Source organism: Apodemus sylvaticus, chromosome 3 (genome assembly GCF_947179515.1).
Source record: "Apodemus sylvaticus chromosome 3, mApoSyl1.1, whole genome shotgun sequence".
In the NCBI taxonomy this organism is placed as follows: Eukaryota; Metazoa; Chordata; class Mammalia; order Rodentia; family Muridae; genus Apodemus; species Apodemus sylvaticus.
Window position 1 is genome coordinate 98314958 of NC_067474.1, and position 19856 is coordinate 98334813.

Below are 19856 nucleotides of genomic sequence, written 5' to 3' on the forward strand. Positions count from 1 at the left end.
ATGTTTGCTCCTGTGCCTGGGAGTGGGTTCTAAAAATACAGCATGCTCTTGCGGACTCACTTTGGTTGTCAACTTTGCGAGCTATGTGTTTTGATTTTCCTGTATTGTTTCCATTTTACTCTTTTCATTTACATGAAGAGTGGGTAGAGAGGAGAAAGGAAAACCAGCAGAAAATAAAGCAAAACAAAAAAAGTGAAACTCTGCAAACCATGTGAACCAGCTACGTCACTCAAATTAAATACTTGAATTTATTTTTGCAACTACCATTCTACCAAAAGCATAGTTTTCAAATGACAGTTAACCTCCCCAGTGACTCCACAGCAGCTATATCTACCATGACAGGATGCCAAACAATCAGGCCAAAAAAAATGCCTTGAGGTGACCAACTTCCTTTATGCTTATTCTAGAATGTGTCCTGGTGTTATCTGTATTTCTCTGGTGAGAGGATCTCAGTTGGTATGATAATCTTCCGACAATTCTCAACAAACTACCACAAGTTAGGGTATTATATGATAACCAATCTCAAAATCTGCTTTTGAATAAATGTAAATATTGCACAAACCACAAGTACCATTCTGGGAGAGACTACATAGTCTTTTCTGAATTTCTGAGTGCTGCAGGACCCAGTAAACTATCATATATTGTTATATGTTAGGTCATAGATAGCTGAAGAGCTATATCCCTGTCGCTCACCTCTTTGTGTGCTCAATATTGTTCATGGGGTTACCCCATTTTATTATTTTGATTTATATAGTATTGATAAATGTCCTGACCAGAAGCAACTGAGGAAGGGCTCATTTGGATCATGGGTCTTGATCTCAGTGCAATATCAAGGAAAGCGAGGATGGGAACTCAAGGCAAAACCCTGGAAGGAAGAACTGACTATGGTTGAACTGGCCTTGGCTAGCTCCCCTTGATTAGCTCAGCTTGTTTTCTTATACCAACCAGAACTACTTGTCCAGGGCTAGCACTCCCAATAGTGTGTTGGGTCATTCCACATCATTCACCAACCAAAAAAAAAAATGCCCCCATGGACAATATGATGAAGGTAGTCCTTCAGTTAAGGTTCCCTCTTTTTAAATGACTGTATCTTGGCTTGAGTTCATACACACACACATACACACACACACACACACACACACACACACACACACACACACACACCCCTATTTTGCCATAAGAAGGACATGTCTTCTAGACACATTTGTCCAAATGCAACAATACAGGAAAAGGAGGATTAAAAGAAAAAATGGTTATTTGTGCCTTTTCTTGCTTGTCTTGGAAAGAAAACAAATATATATATATATTATGAACCAGGATGATAAACTTTATCTAAGGATTTTTTTTTTGAAAAGCAAATGTTGAAACAGTAAGGTACTTCCACCTTATTAGATGTATTGGGTAGGAGAAAGGCTGATCAGGTAGCCATAGGTGGAAGATGTCAGCATGTTCTCAAAAGCCAAGGGGTCCTCGTTCAGTTTGTGGTTCTTATTGCTTTGGCTTTCAAGAGTCGTCTCTTCATGTCCCTCAGGATTTTCAAACGATTGTAGGGACATTATCATCATATGTAGCAAGGCCATAGAATTCAGGACGCAATTTCTATATAAAAATTCATGAGCACACATATTCTCAAGTCAATCCCCTAACACTTCGGAGGGCCAAACTCTGTGTGCCTAGCAACAATTCTATTTTTTGTGTGTTTTATCCTTCATTGGACTTCCTTGCTAGGCTTTAGGGAATCAGCAGGACTTACCACCAATTGGATTGCAGAACTCCTTGGCTTGCCATGAAGCCTGCTATCATCAGGTATGTAAAATCTTGCCCAATGTAGTCAGAAGTTAAAATCAAACCATCATAAACCTGCAGGACTTATGACCCCGAAAGCCTTAAGGGAGTTTTTCTGGCCGAGATCTCAGTGGAACATTGCCCAAAACCCCAAATGGGAAATATATACGAACTGATTCCATGCAGTGTGAAGGCTGAGGCGGGAGTGGAGTGCTTTTATGGTATGATACAATGATAGATTAGCACACATTTAATCTGAGACCAGGGCTTTAGAGTCCCAGGTCTTCCCCAGGCCTTCTTCCCTCTTTGTGAATGTTAATAGTGCAGAGTGCTGAGCTTAATGGTGATGGGCATTTTTCTTCCCTGACACAATTGTTCTATGTTTAAGCCAATTAGAAAGTCACTCCATAAAGAAAGAAATTGCCAATAGGACGTTAGTATAGATTTAATATGCTATAGCATTGTAGGGTCAGGGAAATAAAAGGATATTGTGGTTAAATAGTTATTTAGTGACAAAAAATAATCACATTTTAAAAGCAGTTAGATAGATATCACTGACTTTATGAGAGCCTGCTCACACACAACCTTGTAGAAGAAATGAGTCAGAGAATGCTACTTGTATAACAGACTTTGCTGTCGTTGTCTTTAGCCTTTTCAGAAAGGATGAGGCTTCTTGTTAATTTAATATAGATTTGGGTTGCCAATATCCAGTGGGTTACTTCCTCAGGAGCCGAGTTACTGGGAAAACAAGTCACCATTATACAAAATTATTGGAAGAGAAACATGCTATGTTGAGCCACAGTTAAAACAAACACAGGAAGTTTTTGGCCACAGATCATGGATGAGATAGGAATCACAGGTTGTCTTGAAACAGGTAAGAAAAACAGACCCATGCATCTGAGTCACTAGTGTGGGGACATTTACCTAGGTCTTGAAAATGGAAGTAACTCTCCACTCATCTTGGATAGAAAATACAAGAGATACAAAAGCTTCAGGGTTTAACCAAGCTTTTAGTTTCTATATCCCACAATAGTAAAAGCAACAAAGAAACTAACCAAGTAACAAATCACAAGTCCTGAGGCATATCAGAACCTTCCGGACATAGATCTTGTTTTGATCATGTTCTTTGTAGTTTGATGTCTCTAATATGCCCTCTTTCTTCCTCACCTTGACTTTTAGGTATTTTAAGTTGACTTTTCAGAAGGTCCATATACCGACTGTTTTAGTTGAAGGCTTCAATATCTATTATCATGCTAAGGAAAAACAAGAAGTAAATACAACTGCGAACATGGGGTCTGCTAGAACACAGAGCCCTCCTTCACGGGGCTCTGGGAGATGCCCAGGGATTACTTTAAGAGAATAAGATGGGCTTCTAACAGACCTGCAAGCTACCTGACTTTTTCTTCTGATGGGTTTATTACATCTCTGAGAAATGCTCTGGAAGTCTGGAGATTGGAAGGAATTCTAGGATCAGGAGTTGTGCTATAGTTAGAGTGGCAGTGGGGACTCAGAGAGTGCCATTTAGGGAGGAATCTCACGTTTCAACTCAGGGGTGGGCCTGAAATCTCTATTTGCTTGTATTTCTTGGCCCTTTAATGTTTAGGAGTATTCATAAGAAACTCATGAATGACACAGGTGCATGTGGTGTACTTTCTTACATTCCTAGGAGTTATTGGTTGCAATGATAAAAATAGATGTTTGTATGTGTGTGCCCAAGTACAGGTGCTCATGTGTGTGTGTGTGTGTGTGTGTGTGTGTGCATGTGGTATGCATGTGTAGTATATATGTAGATGTATATGTATGTGTGTATGTGTGTACACGTGTGTGTTTGTGTGAATGTATGCACGTGTGTGTATGTGCATGTGTGTATATGTATGTGTGTATAGGGAAATGGTGGTTGTAAGGCTTTCTTTTAGTAGCTTGACTGTACTTCTAATAGATGGAGACTAAGATTATATGAATGGAAACTCTGACATTCCTCTTTTTAAAACACTGTAGTAATCTGGAAATCAGGAATTGTTCTTTCTGTGTCTAGCCTGGTCATTGATCCTCTCCTTCTTGTCTCTCCTACCTTTGGTTCCTGTCTCCTCAAATTCTTATTTATTTTCTGTAAAGACCAGTTTAGTTAACTGTTTCTCAATTCAAATCCAACTGAAGCTGGACTTCACTTTAGGAAGCATTTTCTTGCTTGCATGCATAAAACCATAAAGTTTGTCCTCAGTGTTATATGCATGCGTGTGTGTGTGTGTGTGTGTGTATGTGTGTGTGCACTTATGTACATTCACAAATAAGCCCACTAAGATAAACAAAGATGGCTCCCTAACTCTCTGCCAAGGAATCCTACTGAACAAGAGTTAAATGTTTGTCTTCAATGAATTCCATTTTCTTTCAGCCATGGTGAACACCTATCTCTTAATCAGTATTTTTTTTTTTTTTTTGAGCACCTGTTTACGTCAAGCTCTTGTGGCCTTCTAACGTCTTTCTCAGTGTGCACATGGGGTCAGAGGTCACCTTCTGCTGAGCTATAAATGCACATCTCTAGGTCTTTGCTGCATCTCTGTGGTGGATAGACCATAGAACTGTGTAGAAGACATAGCTTTTCTCTTCAAGCTCTTTTCTTTCTCTCCATTTTTCTTTCTTTTTTTTTTTTTAATTTTCTATATTCTGTGTTTACACTCCAAATGATTGCCCCTTTCCCAGTTCCCCCCTCCCCATATGTCCCATAAGCCTTCTTCTCTCTACCCATTCTCCAATCACCTCCCTTCTTTTTCTCTGTCCTGGTACTCCCCTACAATGCTAGATCAAGCCTTTCCAGGATCAGGACCCTCTCCTTACTTCTTCATGGGAGTCATTTGTTATGCTAATTGTGCCTTGGGTATTCAGAGCTTCTGGGCTATTTAATATCCACTTATCAGAGATTGCATTCCATGTGTATTCTTTTGTGATTGGGTTACCTCACTTAGAAAAAAAATCTCCTCTCATATATTACATCCCAACTATAGTTTTCCATCCTTCCTGTCCTTTAAGTATCTGCCCCCACCTTTCCTCTTCCTCATATCCATCCCCAACTCTTCTTACCTTCAGAAAGAAGCAGACCTCCCAGGGATATCACCTAACCTCAGCATAACAAGCTAAAATAAGAACAGGCACATCCCTTCATATCAAAGCCAGATAAGTCAACTCAGTAGGAGGAAAAGGGTCCCAAAAGCAGGCCAAAGAGTCAGAGATTTCTCTCATTCCCATTTTTGGATTACCACAAGAACACCAAGCTATACAACCATAACATATATGTGGGAAACCTAGGCCAGACTCAGACGTTCTGATCACTGTGAGTCCCCACGAGTCCCAGTCAGTTGATTCTATGGGCCTTGCTCTTGTGATGTTCTTGACCCCTCCAGCTCCTCCACTCCTCATTCCTCACCCTCCACAGTACTCCCAGAGCTCTGCCTAATGTTTGGTTGTAGGACTCTGCACCTGTTCCCATCAATTGCTGGATGAAGCTTCTCTGGTCTTTCTGATGGTGATTTAACTAGGTTCCAGTCCCAGCACATCCTGAGACTTGATGTGAGACTTTTTCTCTCTGTCCCCTCTGCTTTGGCACAGTAAAGCTGGGAGTTGAACATTCAGCTGTGAATGTATTCTATTCTCAACAAAATTTGGAACTGACCTCCCTTTGCAGCAGACCAGCCCGGTTATGACACTGATATAAGAGCAACAGGAGACAGATTTAACTTATGTCTAGCACTCTCATTTTAATGGTAGTCATCTTTAATAGCTTGCTCTAGGTCCCTTTGTTATCAGGTCCTTCTTGACGGGGGCTTTAACCTTAAACATAGGCATGCAATTTTCCTTCTTGCTTATGTATTCTCATACCCTTTTCTGCAAAAACAAATCAGCTCTGTCTCTTTTGAAATTCTCCATACATTTCCAGAATGTCTGCAGAGCCCTTTCTTGAATCAACACTCGGATAATAGAATTCTGATATTAAGGATAAGTATTCCATAGCAACAATGGCTCTGTCTTGCTGTCCTTGGCATAGACTCAGAGATCTTCCTGTTTCCTGATTGCTATTAGTCCTTCAAAATTGCTCTTCTTCAAAAATGACTGCATCCCAGCAGTCTGTGAATATCTGACATCTTTTTTGTCATTTTTGTTTTTTCACTTATGAATCTTTTTTATTGCCTTTGCAACCTTCTAAAAAGCCCTTTCAAGAATCTTGATCTATACTGAACAAAACATTAAGCGCTGATCATAAATAGAAATATCACCTTGTAGACAACAAATTGAGGATGGTTGAATCTACAACAGCACCTCTGTTGAAAGAAGTTAACAGTATCTTGCTTTGGGAAATTTCACATAGCTCATGATTGTGAAAACACGTATGCTGAACATTAATATGTAGATGTCTGTAACCATCATGAAGGTGAGGAGCTCCGGCCAGGCTCACTGGAGTCTGAGTCATGGTGCTATGGCAGCCTGTGATCCATAATTAGCACTCCTAATTGACTCTCCATTCCAAGATGAATTCATGTGTAATGTGTACTCATGTGTAATCCTAAGTGTGAGGGCAGCCAGTTTCTTTCCGAGGCATCTTATTCCCAAGGGCTGGTAACAATTTTGCTTGGCCTCTCTTTATTTAAGCGTCTTTTTGTGGAGAAGGGGAGAAAAGATGGAGTGCATTTTATCAACATTTATGCTAAAGTTTCCTTTTACTCTGATTCTAAAGGCCTAGGTGCCCTTGTGAATGTTACTTTCTTGCTGGCCAGCATTCCAAAACAAGAATTCCATACTAAATTCTTGGTCATGATCCTTGTTCAAATGATAAGAATTACCTTATTACTCAAAAAGTTTTCTTTCCTTTTCTCTTTAGATCATTCAGTCCCCATGGTAAAATAGAATGTATGACCCAGTGAAAACTTCCAATGTCCTTCCAACACTGGGTATCCACAGAGTAGGAGCAGAGGGGCCTGGCACATGGTCAGTCCTTGGCTTGGGCTCTTTGCTGCACTCATGGACCTCAAAAGAGAATACTAACATAAAATTCTACTAATCTTGTTAGACTTTGCCCTCTGACTTAACCCCAAAGATGCTAAGTCTTTACAATAAATGGTTACCTTGGAAACATGGGGAAACCCAGGATAAACCCAAAACATGAAATCATTGTTTAGAATGTTCCTGGCCTGCTCTTTCTATTTCTCCATTAATACTGTTTTTGGACGGGCTCTCTGTCACTGAGGAGGAGGCCTAAAACGGCATGGCTTTCATGAACAAATAGGAAGACAAACTGTTTCAAAGAGGACTCAATTTAGTTATCTGCGCCTAGAACAGTGATTTTCAACTTGTGGGTTGCAACCCACTGGGGACCAAGTGACCCTTTCACAGTGGTCTCCTGAGACCATTGGAAAACAGATATCTACATTATGGTTCATGACAGTAGCAAAATTACAGTAACAAAGTAGTAATGGAAATAATTTTATGGTTGGGGTCACCACAACATTAGGAACTCTATTAAAGTGTTGTGGCAGTAGGAAGATTGAGAACCACTGACTTAGAATGTCAACAAACTGGCCCAGGAATCTTTAATTCCACATTATTATGTCTGAATATGAAATGTTCCCTGTAGTCTCATTATTGAGGGCTTGGTCACAAACTTATGGTGACATTTTTGGAAATTTTAGAAATATTAGAAGGTAGGGTGCAGTTAGAAAAAGTAGACCAGTGGGTGTGCTTGGGGAGAAGGGCAGTGTTATTTATGGACTCCCCACTTCCTTCCTTGCTCTATTCTTCCTGTTGTTATCGCTTGAATAGTTCTGTTCCAATACACTCTTGCCACCATGATAGAATGAAGCTTTTGAAACCATGACCTAAAAGAAGCCTTTCTTCCTCTAAGTTGTTGATGCTGTGTGAGGCATTTTGTCACAGCACCAACAAAAGGATCAAATAGTCATACTCAATATAACGTAAATCTTTGTCTTTGCTGTGTACACTGAGCCACATACTGACTTTCTGGCTTATTCACTGGGAAAGGTGTCTCAGGCACATTCATTAGAACATTTAGCTTCAGGTTTATTCTGTAATATGGCCTCACCAATACAGAACCCAAAGTGAATAATAAAAGAGCACATTGCTACCATGAGCATTTCTGTGACAAATTTCCTCTATGATTTTACTTCTCACTCTTTTTTTTTTTTTTACTTTAAGATTTATCCTTTTCTTCAAGTTATGCAATTGGTCTTATTTTTCTCATTTATTATGGAAATCTCTGTCTGATTGTACTTTATTTCAATGACACTTAAGGTGATTTTTGATCTGATTGAGATTGAATTCATGTCAACTGTCTTCTAGCTTGTTTATAATTTATCAAAACCACCCTTCCTTCCTCTTCCATATTTTCTCCCCGTTTCAGATTAACCTTGATTTTTTTTGTGAGTTATTTTATGGCTACCATTACCTAAAAAAAGCTGCTTAGCTTGATTTTTATTGATTTAGTTTTCAGTATTTTTTCCTAGGAGTTCAACTTTCCTTTTAATCTTGTTGTTTTCTACTTTAAAGTGACAGAACATCAATTTTTCACAATGAAAGACGTTGACAAAAACATGTTCTCATCTTATTGTTTGTATTTTGGCCATTGTGGTCATGCATGATATAAAGCTGATACCAAGTAGCTTTTTAATATAGATGTGTTAAAATGACAAGATGTACTGCTACTAGATTTTTTTTTATTTTTTCTTTTTTCTTTTTTTTATTTATTTATTTTTATTTACATTGCAAATGATTTCCCCTTTTCTGGGTCCCCACTCCCTGCAAGTCCCATAAGCCCTCTTCCGTCCCCCTATTCTTCCATCTACCCCTTCCCACTTCCCTGTTCTGGAATTCCCCTATACTCTTGCACTGAGTCTAATTCTCTTTTAAGAAAAATAATAGTTAAAACAATTTAAACACCCATCCAAACATATAACATTGCGGATGTACCTTATGAAGAACCAGGCTTTCCTCTAGATTATTTTTTTCTTTTTTTGCCTTTGCACCTTGCTTTAACAAATCATAGAGTACAGATTGGCTAGAAATCAGTTTCAATTTTTGTCTGGAAATTCTGAAAATGTCTTTTTTTCACTTCAAAAGATTTTTCTAATTTAGTGGATATAGGTTAGTACTTTTTGGCTTATGTTTTCTTTTGACTAGTTTGTGTCTTGCTTTATAGATGTTTTTTTTTTCTTTTTTCTTTTTATTATTTAGGTTCATTAAGTTTTTCATATATACTATCAAATTTGGAAAAATTTTTATTTTTTAATTTTATTATTCTATTTAATATATTGTATATTGTGTATTATACCATGTTGTTAATGATTAATAAGATGTATTTACTTTAAACCATTTTCCAAATTTCTGTTTCATTTGGATACAGTATATTACTATGCATTCAATTTCATAAATTGATTTCTTTTAATTGTCTCATTTTTCACATTTTAGACATTATGGATGAATTTTTAATTTCTATTTAACACCTTCTGCCTCATTGTGTATACTTTGTTAGAGAGTTGAATGTAGTTAATTTAAGCTTTCTATTGTAATTTCATCATCTTGGCCTCCATCTCTGTTCCTGTGACTGAGCATCCAGGTGCAGACAGGTACTCAGAGATCACCCGAGTAGAAGATCGCTTGGGATAAGGTCCGCCAGTACCCTACCTGCACCCAGGAGCTGGGCAACACTGCCACAGCCATCTTTGCACATAGTATGCTAAGGGATATCTGCTCTGCAGGAATTCCAGTGATTAGAGGTGGACCACCATCTTCACTCCTGCAACTGAGCAGGCTGTTGCAGCAGGAACACAGAGAACACCCAAGTGTAAGATCACTTGGGACTTGGTCTGCCAGGGCCCCACCTGTACCCAGGAGCTTGGCAGCCACACAGCAATCTGTGCCAGGGCAAAGTTGGTCACCCAGGGGTGCTGAGACAGGCTTGCGGGAGGGACAAACACTAGCCAGTGACAGCAGGACCAACTAACACCAGAGATAACCAGATGGCAAAAGGCAAACATAGGAATGTTACCAAAAGAAATCAAGGCAATATGGCACCATCCAAACCCAATTCTCCCACAACAGCAAGCCCTAGATACCCCAACACACCAGAAAAGCAAGATTTGGATTTAAAAATCACAGCTCATGATGCTGATGGAGGGCTTCAAGAAGGACATAAATAACTCCCTTCATGAAACATAGGGGAACACAAGTAAATAGGGAGAAGCCCTTAAAGAACTAAAAGAAAACATAACAAAACAGATGAAGGAATTGAACAAAACCATCCAGGATCTAAATATGGAGGTAGAAGCAATAAAGAAATCACAAAGGGAAACAACTCTGGACATAGAAAACCTAGGAAAGAAATCAGGAGTCCTGGATCCAAGCATCAACAACAGAATACAAGAGATAGAAGAGAGAATCTCAGATGCAAAGTTTCTGTAAGGCAAAGGACATCATCAAAAGGACAAATCGGCAACCAATAAATTGGGAAAAGATCTTCACCAACCCTATATCCGACAGAGGGCTAATATCCAATATATACAAAGAACTCAAGAAGTTAGACCCCAGAAAACCAAATAACCCTATTAAAATGGGGTACAGAGCTAAACAAAGAATTTTCACCTGAAGAACTTTGGATGGCTGAGAAGCCTCATTAGTCATTAGGGAAATGCAAATCAAAACAACCCTGAGATTTCACCTTACACCAGTCAGATTGGCTAAGATCAAAAACTCTCAGGAGACTGGAGGTGTTGGCAAGGATGTGAAGAAAGAGGAATACTCCTCCACTGCTGGTGGGAATGCAAATTGGTACAACCACTCTGGAAATCAGTCTGGTGGTTCCTCAGACACCTGGGCACATCACTTCCAGAGGACCCTGATATACCACTCCTGGGCATATACCCAGAGGATTTCCCAGCATGTAATAAGGATACATGCTCCACTATGTTCATCTCTATTTATAATAGCCAGAAGCTGGAAAGAACCCAGGTGTCCCTCAACGGAGGAATGGATACAAAAAAAATGTGGTATATATGCACAATGGAGTACTATTCAGCCATTAGAAACAATGAATTCATGAAATTCTTAGACAAATGGATGGAGCTGGAGAACATCATACTAAGTGAGGTAACCCAGTCTCAAAAGATCAATCATGGTATGTACTCACTAATAAGTGGATATTAGCCTAGAAAATTGGAATACCCAAGACATAATCCACATATCAAATGAGGTACAGGAAGAACAGAGGAGTAGCTCCTGGTTCTGGAAAGGCTCAGTGCAGCAGTGTAGGGCAATACCAGAACAGGGAAGTGGGAAAGGGTGGATGGGGGAACAGGAGGAGGGAAGAGGGCTTATGGGACTTTTGGGGAGTGGGGAGCCAGAAAAGGGGAAATCATTTGAAATGTAAATAAAAATATATCAAATTAAAAAAAAGAAAAAATTTAAAAAATTGGTCCAGAGCTAAACAAAGAATTTTCACTACAGGAATATCAAATGGTTCAGAAGTACCTATAGAAATGTGCAACATTCTTAGTCATCAGGGAAATGCAAATCAAAAAAACCCTGAGATTTCACCTCACACCAGTCAGAATGGCTAAGATCAAAAACTCAGGAGAAAGGAGGTGCTGGAGAAGATGTGGAGAAAGAGGAACACTCCTCCACTGCTGGTGAGATTGCAAGCTGGTACAACCACTCTGGAAATCAGTCTGGTGGTTTCTCAGAAAACTTGGCATGATACTTCTGGCAGACCCCATTATACCACTCCTGGGCACATACCCAGACAATTCCCTAGCATGTAATAAGGATACATGCTCAACTATTGTCATAGTAGCCCTATTTATAATAGGCAGAAGGTGTAAAGAACCCAGATGTCCCTCAATAGAGTAATGGATACAGAAAATGTGTTATATTTACACTATGGAATACTACTTAGCTATTAAAAACAATGAATTCATGAAATTCTTAGACTAATGGGTGGAACTGAAAAACATCACTCTAAGTTAGGTAACCCAATCACAAAAGAACTCACTTGGTATGCACTCACTGATAAGTGGATATTAGCCCAGAAGCTCTGAATACTGAAGACCCAATTCACATATCAAATGATGTCCCAGAAGGAAGGGAAGAGAGGTCCCTGGTCTTGGAATCGCTTGATGTAGCAGTGTAGGGAAATACTTGGACAGGAAGCAGGAGGGGGATGATTGGGGAACAGGGGGAGGGAAGAGGGCTTTGGGGACTTTCATGGATGGGGGATCCAGGAAAGGGGAAATCATTTGAAATGTAAATAAAGAATATATTTAATAAAAATAATAACTTCATCATTATTATTTTCTAGCCCTTCTTTTAATTTTTTTCATCTTGGTTATGGGCTGGACTTTCTTACATGGTATTTCTAATAATTTTTTGTTACTAGACCTGAATATTATTTCATCAGTTGTGAATTTTATTGTCACTCTTCTGGTCTCTTTTCTTGGGTTCTGAATTCAGCTCAGTTGTTCATGTTGGTCCTCCTGAGACCTTCAGAAGCATTTATTCGGATGATGCTTCAGTACCCTACACTTGAGTGATAGTTCAGTATCCTTTGTGAAGTTTCTACTAAACTTTGGAATTACTCATGACTCTGAGCTTCCCCTATCCAGTAGGTAAGGCCCTTACGCAGGCTTCAGACATGGATTGATACCTTACTTAGGTATCATTGCATTCCTGTCTAGGGTGAGTAAAGGCTATTTTTTGCCTCCATAGGCATCCTGTCTCAGTGCAGCCTTTGGGCAGACAATAAAGGTCTGTAGGGACTTACCTCTTATGTCCCTCGCTCAGCAACTAGCTGTCTGATGTACTCCTTGGCCAATGGATGAAAAACTGCTTATTTTCCTCCCGAGTTTTCTAGTTATCTATTTGTGGCAGGGGAATGAAATCTTGCCTTCTACAATATGGCTTTGCAATGAAGTTCAGGCTGGACAGACAGCTTATTTAGGTGGGCCCAATCTAATGACACATATCCTGTACAAGTGAAAACAGGAGAGTGGGAAGCCACTCAGAGAGGCAGATGTGATGACAGAAACCGACATTGGTGTGCACCTTTCTGAGAAGAGGATTTTCTGCAACCTCTGGAAGCTGGAAAAGGCACTGGACAGTTCTTTGCTGAAGTCTCCAGAGGGACACAGCTTGTCAACACTACAAATTTGCCCCTGTCAAGCACATTGTAGGGTTTTAGCCTCAAGATTTGTAAGCAAATCAATTTGTATTTCTTTAAACTAGTAGATGTGGGAGGCTATTGTTACTGTAGCAATAGAAAATCAATACAAATTTTAAGAGAACATAGCCCTGGGCTGACTGTCTTCAATTCAGTGTTCTTTGTGATCCTTTGGTGATTCTCAGTTGCCAGGTGCCACCACCTTCCACTTAACTTCAATGTCCGCTGTGATTGCTTTCCTTCACTGTCACCATGTCACCTGCTACTACACCTGCAGCTTTGGAGTTGGTGACAATAAGACTGCTACAGGGATATTAGCATCAGCCTCTAAGGAAATACACACACGCACACACACACACACACACACACACACCACACACACACACACACACACACAGACAACTCAGATGGTTGAGAAATTAATTATAATCCTTTTGAGTGTACATTAAAATAAGTTTATGTTCACTAAAATTACTCTTTCCTATTAGTTTACAAATTACTGGGGATTCTAATATTTTATTTGTGTGTGGGGTGAGGGGAGTGCACCCAGCCTCACTCTGCTCATCATTAGCAGGGATTCTGTGGCGTGGTACGATATAATGGAGACTTCGGCTCCCTTCAGTGAAGTGTGGGTTAACTATTGTTACTGCTAACCAGCACTAGAGCACTGAGGGAAGATGACAGGAACTTGGACCCTCAGTGGCCCAGGATCTTATTAAGCATCAGTATTTAATCAGGTCTCCCAAGAGCTTAGAGACAGATGTAATTTGGAAGATGAGGACAGTGGTTTGAACTGTTTTGAATACTCGATCCTTCTGACAGCATTTCTTAGTCAATCCATGCTAATACTTATGTTGAATGAAGAACTGAGGTAGGGGTGGAAGACTGACTTTTTGAAAAAACTGATTTTATATCAACATTTAAACTTCTGGAATTTGGCGTTGATTTAGATAAACTTACTAAATTCTGGCTTATCATAAATGAAACAATCCACTAGAGATTGGAAAAGACTCAGTCCAATTGAGCACATGATCAGACTTTCTGCAAACCTGCAGTCATCAGTATGAGTTGGAACAACATTTAGATGCCAGACTACAGTTTCAGCAGTGACCCAGCTGGTCAGCCAAAACTGACAGCATGTGGCCTGGCCTGGGCTTAAGGCTTGTACCTTGTGCTTCTTCCTAAAACACAGGAGGAAGGTATTGATCCTTGGAAGTTTTTGAGCTGTATATGCTACTCTTACGATTCCACCTAATGGGACTCACACCTCTCTTCTGCCTTCTCTGTAATGTACTCTAGAGAGGGGCCACATTGTCTGTTCCCCTCCTATCCCTCTTGATATATTTTAGCAGAAAGATGGTGAGCCATGAGGTAAATCATATCTTTAGATTCTCCATATACTATTGAAGCTCGAGTAAGATTTTTAACTCTTTGTGAATTTTTCTTTCTTTATCTGCAAGATGTGTGGGTGAAGAAGACAGACTTTTGCATCTTGGAAATTCACATAACCAGCCAGCAAAATGTCCATTTTCTTTAAGGGGTTCAGGAATAGCATGGCTATATCTTGGTTCCAGAGAGCAGGCCCCTCACATTGGTCTGACTGCTTTGATAATTTCACACTCCATTCTTCTTCCAGTTTCCTTGCCATTATGCTGGTTTGTACTAAATTCTGTGTCTGAGTAAACAGTAGGGGCTTCCTATGGTCTGTACTACTGACTGAAACAGACAGTCAGGTGATCTTAATATAAATGCACATAATCAGCCATGACCTTCATAATGTGCACTGAACAGCTTGTCCAGCATTGTCTAGGCATATTTCAAGTTTTGCATATATTAACCTATTTAATTCTTATATTAGCCCGTTAATATGGGTTATAATTATTTCTTCTATTTTATAGCTGAGGAAAAATGGGGGCCGAGTTACTTGTCAGTGAGAGATCTGGGACACGAGCCTGGCAAATCTGGCTTAGGCACACTGTGCTTAGCTCTTCAGCTATAAACATCGCACTTCTTCAAAGACAATCTTCTGGGTTTGTGATCAGCTTTTTCTAGACCAGATGGTATACACAGCCTTTAATTAAATGTTTATTATTTCTTTTTGCATAAGGAACACATGGAATGATGTGTCCCCCAAAGCCATTAATTCAATAAAATAAAGGAAAAGTCCCCTTTGACCAATATAACCCAAACTGTTTGTCCTTTCTTCTTGATAACTGTTATACCACTTTTGAGGATTGACCCCACCCCTGGCTCTATTATGTACATTCACATATACCAATAGAAAATACCAAAGATACTGTTTTCCTTATATAGTCGCATACATACATTTTAATTGTATGTATCAAGTCCTTCCTTTGACATACACATTTAGGTATGTTGCAGGGTTGATATATCCAGCTGGTACCCGGGGGTGTGGCCATGAATCATGTCATAAATACATTATATCATTCTCTTGCTGACTTACCCATTAGGTACAAAAAGCACAGTACCTAGGACCCAAGATTCATTCAGAATCTCACAATGCTTTGATTTTGTTTTCTTAAAATTTGAAGAAAAATGAATGTGATAATGAATACCCAATAAATAATTCATTTTGGGTTTGACTGTCTTTATACAAATGGTTACAACGTAACACTTTATGAATATATATATAGATCACAGTGCAAAATACCTGGCTGCTGCCCGGGTCTTCACTTTTGTCTATCAAGTGTCAGTCAAGGACCTTACAAAGGAGAGGGCTCCTCAGTCCATTGCCTATGCTAAGGCTAGCACCTCTTCGAAATAACCTCTGACTTTTTAAAACTATGGGTGAGCTTTAGACTGCCACTCATATCCTTGTTTATTCTGCAGAGAAAAACATGCTGCCTCATGCAGGGCTGTTTCTGAAGTATGCAACAGAAGTTGGCATTAGTGAGATCATGTGTAGGGAGCCACCTGACGTAGCACAGTAGCCCGGCCAACTGGAGACCTGGAGAGCATTAGACACATCCAGTTTATATTGAAAATACTAAAGAATTAGTTGGTTTGTCCCCAGTGGTGACCTTTTTCAAAGTACCTTTGTGTCTTCTGCACTTGCTTTAGCTTTGACTGCCTTAAGTCAGTCATACTGTAATTTGGACTCTAAAGCCACCCTTTGGTCTGGGTTAGTTGCTCAGAGTCTGAAATACTTTTACTATCTTGGGATACAACGGAAAAGCTCCAGTGACCACTTTGGGTTCTGGGGTTTATTCCCAGAGAGGGAAGAAGTGAACTGGTGTAAAAGACTTGACCTCCCAGGGCAGCAGTGAGACTAAAACTGAAGCTTCAAACTGATAGAGCATTAAAGTAAAAGTGGAAGTGGCTTGAACGAGTATCTACAAAGTGGGAAGACCTGGTTTTTAACTGTAATTAAAACCAGGAAAAGGACTTGATCTTGCAGCAGCACAAAGAGGAGTTGGGATGTTTTATTAATTACTGGCAGAGAGCTAAATAGATTGTCGTATAACAGATGAGGAAGCAATTTATTAGATACAAATCTTACACCTAATGAAATTTGTAATCTACTCCCCCGCACCCTTCCCCCCATGGAATCTGCAGGTTCACCCAAAGGATGAAGAAAGTTCATAGTCTGATTCTTAAAGCTTTTATTCAGTGATTTTGTGTTTGAACATGAACATATCCACAAAGCACGTTAAAACAACAAGCAAAATTAAAAAGTCCCCTAGTGTCCGTACAACACAGATGGTACCCGAAATTCTGTAATGAAGATTAGTGTTTGGGGATGGAGGCTTGGCAGCAGAACTCTTTCTGTTTTCCCTGAGGACAGAAGGAATATGGGAATGTGTGCAGAGCTCTTGTAAGACCACATGTGCTGCAGTGACTTGGCACAAGGCAGCTGGCTTACAGGTGCTCTGGCAGCAACATGGGAAGCCTTCTTTCTTTGTCCTTCTGTGCGTGAAATGACTTTAATATGCCTTTTGTGCTGGAGGAGACACTGCAGGCACTCCCTGTGGGCCAAGCAGTTTGTCTTTGAATGGAGATTTTAGAAGCGGGTGGCAGTTCTATTTTCTTCCTTAAGAGAATCCTTGTTCTGGGTGGTGACAAGGAATGTTAGCTGCTGCTTTCCTCTCCTTTGCATAAGAATTGAAGAAGGAAAATTTAAAGTCAAAATGAGCCAAAAAGTTACCATATTCAGTAATGTTGTTCCAGTAAGTAATGTTCATCCTTATGGATGAGGTATATGGATCATAAAAAAAACCTAGCAAAATCCTTTATGAATGATGAGACAGCTCCACCCCCTCAGTATTCCCAGTGTTTTCAGCTCAAATGTTGATTCTGGAATGCAGTCAACATGTAGCAAGGAGAGCAGGGGCAGATAAATGCCAAGGGAAGCCATGAAGGCGCCTCTTCCTAGAGTTCACCGGCCTGGAAGATGGCCATCCAGGACCTGGGCTTCACGCATGTGAAATAAAAAGAGAAAGGAGAACAATAGCTACTAGTACAACTGTGCTGAGATGAAACCATTCTTCATTAGTCTGAACACTCCACATTGTGCATTCTCATGCAATGATGTAAAGTTGTTCGGCTATGGGAAGCCATACCATGAAGCACAGGAAATAGCTTAAATCATTGGAAATGTTGTTAAGGTTAAATAAATGGGGAAACGACTATAGTTAACGTTGCCAACCACTTCAGAATAATTTTTACTGGCAGATTTTCTCATTGTCAGTGTTCCTTTAAAAACATACACAACTGAGCTGTTCTGGGACAGCCTTCTCTATTGGACGTAGTCACTGGACATGATGGCACAGCTCTAATGCCAGTGCTTGGGAAGTGGAAACAGGAGCACCAATAGTTCAAGGTCAAGATACACAGAGAGATGCAGAGTAGCAGTCAGAGAGAGAGAGAGAGAGAGAGAGAGAGAGAGAGAGAGAGAGAGAGAGAGAGAGAGAGAGAGAGAGAAAGAGAGAGAGAGAGAGAGAGAGAGAGAGAGATTGTCCTTTGTGTTTTCAGTTCAACTCTCATGTCATCAGCTTTCTTGGACTATTGACCACTGATTTGGGCGACTAGTCTGAGGCGTGCCGAGATGCGAGATGAAGACGTAGACTAGTATCACTACTTTCTTCATGAAACAGACAAGCCTGCCATTTCAGTGTAATGTTAGACCACTTTTCTCAATGATTCAGAGACTTCAGATATGACAGATGGGAGGGAATCATGGTTTTAACAACATGATCTGATTAAAATCAGGTCAGAAAAAAAAGAAGTTCACTGGAAAGTATGCTTGAAGAACAATGCTCTTGGAGGCAGAAGTCACCAGCACACTTATTCAGTTGAAAGATGAAGATTTGCCTGGGATCCTTGTGGTCATCTGTCCCTGGTGAGTAGGAACAGGCTAACAAAGTCCCAGTTGCTTTTGATTTCCAATAGTTTCTTTATTTTACCATCTCCAAAAGACAGGAAAGGAAAAGCAAGGAAATTATGTCAATAACTTTTGGTGCATGGCAGATTTTAGCTGGTACTCTGTATGTGTCATTATCCTAGTTTATGACACATGATATATTATTCAAACTATGTGCTGCCATTTCAATTAGTCTCTTTGGTCCATTAATTCTTAAGAACTGCTAATTCATATTGACCTTTATATACTCATGAAGTAGCAAATTTTCTATGGAAAAAAGGCTCTTAATTGGTGCTTATTGAACAACTAAATAGATCTTAAGTATAAAATTAAAATATAGTTGGATAATTAGGCCAAACTATTATTGTAGAATAATATTTTGCAGAGGTATGATTTGCATATTGTAATGTTTTCTTTTTCAAAGAGTTCAATTTAGCTGTTTTAATGTGTTAGGGAGGTACCATGCCCTAATTGTAGAGCATTTTTGTCATCACAGAAAGAAACACTAGCCATCAGCATTCATTTTCTTTTGATTCCTGTTTCAAGTCCCAAATAATCACAAATATGCTCTTTTCTATGAATGTGCCTATTCAGTAGAGCTTATTTCGTTGGCATCTATGACTACTATGTGGCTTTTTGTGTCTAGTATCTTTTTTCACTTTAAATAATGTCTTCAAGACTTATTGTCTCTTGCACCAATAGTTCAACATTTTTCTTTTCTTTTCTTCCGAAATATAACCCAAGCTGGCTTGAAACCTTATCTTCCTCCATTCATCTATCAAGTATTGGGGTCACAGGTGTGCACCCCCATGCCATCACTCCATGCCTTTTATGGCTGAGTAATATGTTCCCGAATAGATAAACCACATTTGGGCATCCATTCGTGAGTCCATGGACACTTTAGATGTCTCTACTCTGTGGCTATAATAGTTGGGAATAATGCTGCTATAATCACTGATACACAACACAGAAGATGTAGTCTATAGAAGAGATGGGCTGTGACACTCACTGGACATTTAATTACTGGTATCTTGATCTTGGAATTTCCATCTTCTAGAACTGTGGGTAATAAATTTCCATTGTTTGTAAACTACCAGACCTAAAGTCTTTTCTCAGAGCAGCCAAATGCACCCAGACTACACTGCACTAGAAGTCAACAGTGACACCATCCCATTCTTGGACAGCTGTCCTTCAGAACTGTGAAAAAACACATTTCCATTTCCAAGGCCACTAGTCTGTTATTCTGCTGCAGTAGCCCTGGAAAAGTATCAAACAATGAATCGAAAACTGACTAAACTCAGTCCTAATTATCTGTCTGAACCCAGTTTAATTTTCTTTCCAGCACCATCTAGAATGAGGTTGTAAAGCCTTTATTTGCATATTACTACCAATCAACTCTTCATTTTTATGCACACTTTCTAAGGACAAGTAGGGCTTACATATTTTGCTCACTGATATAACTAGATGTGTAGTCAACAA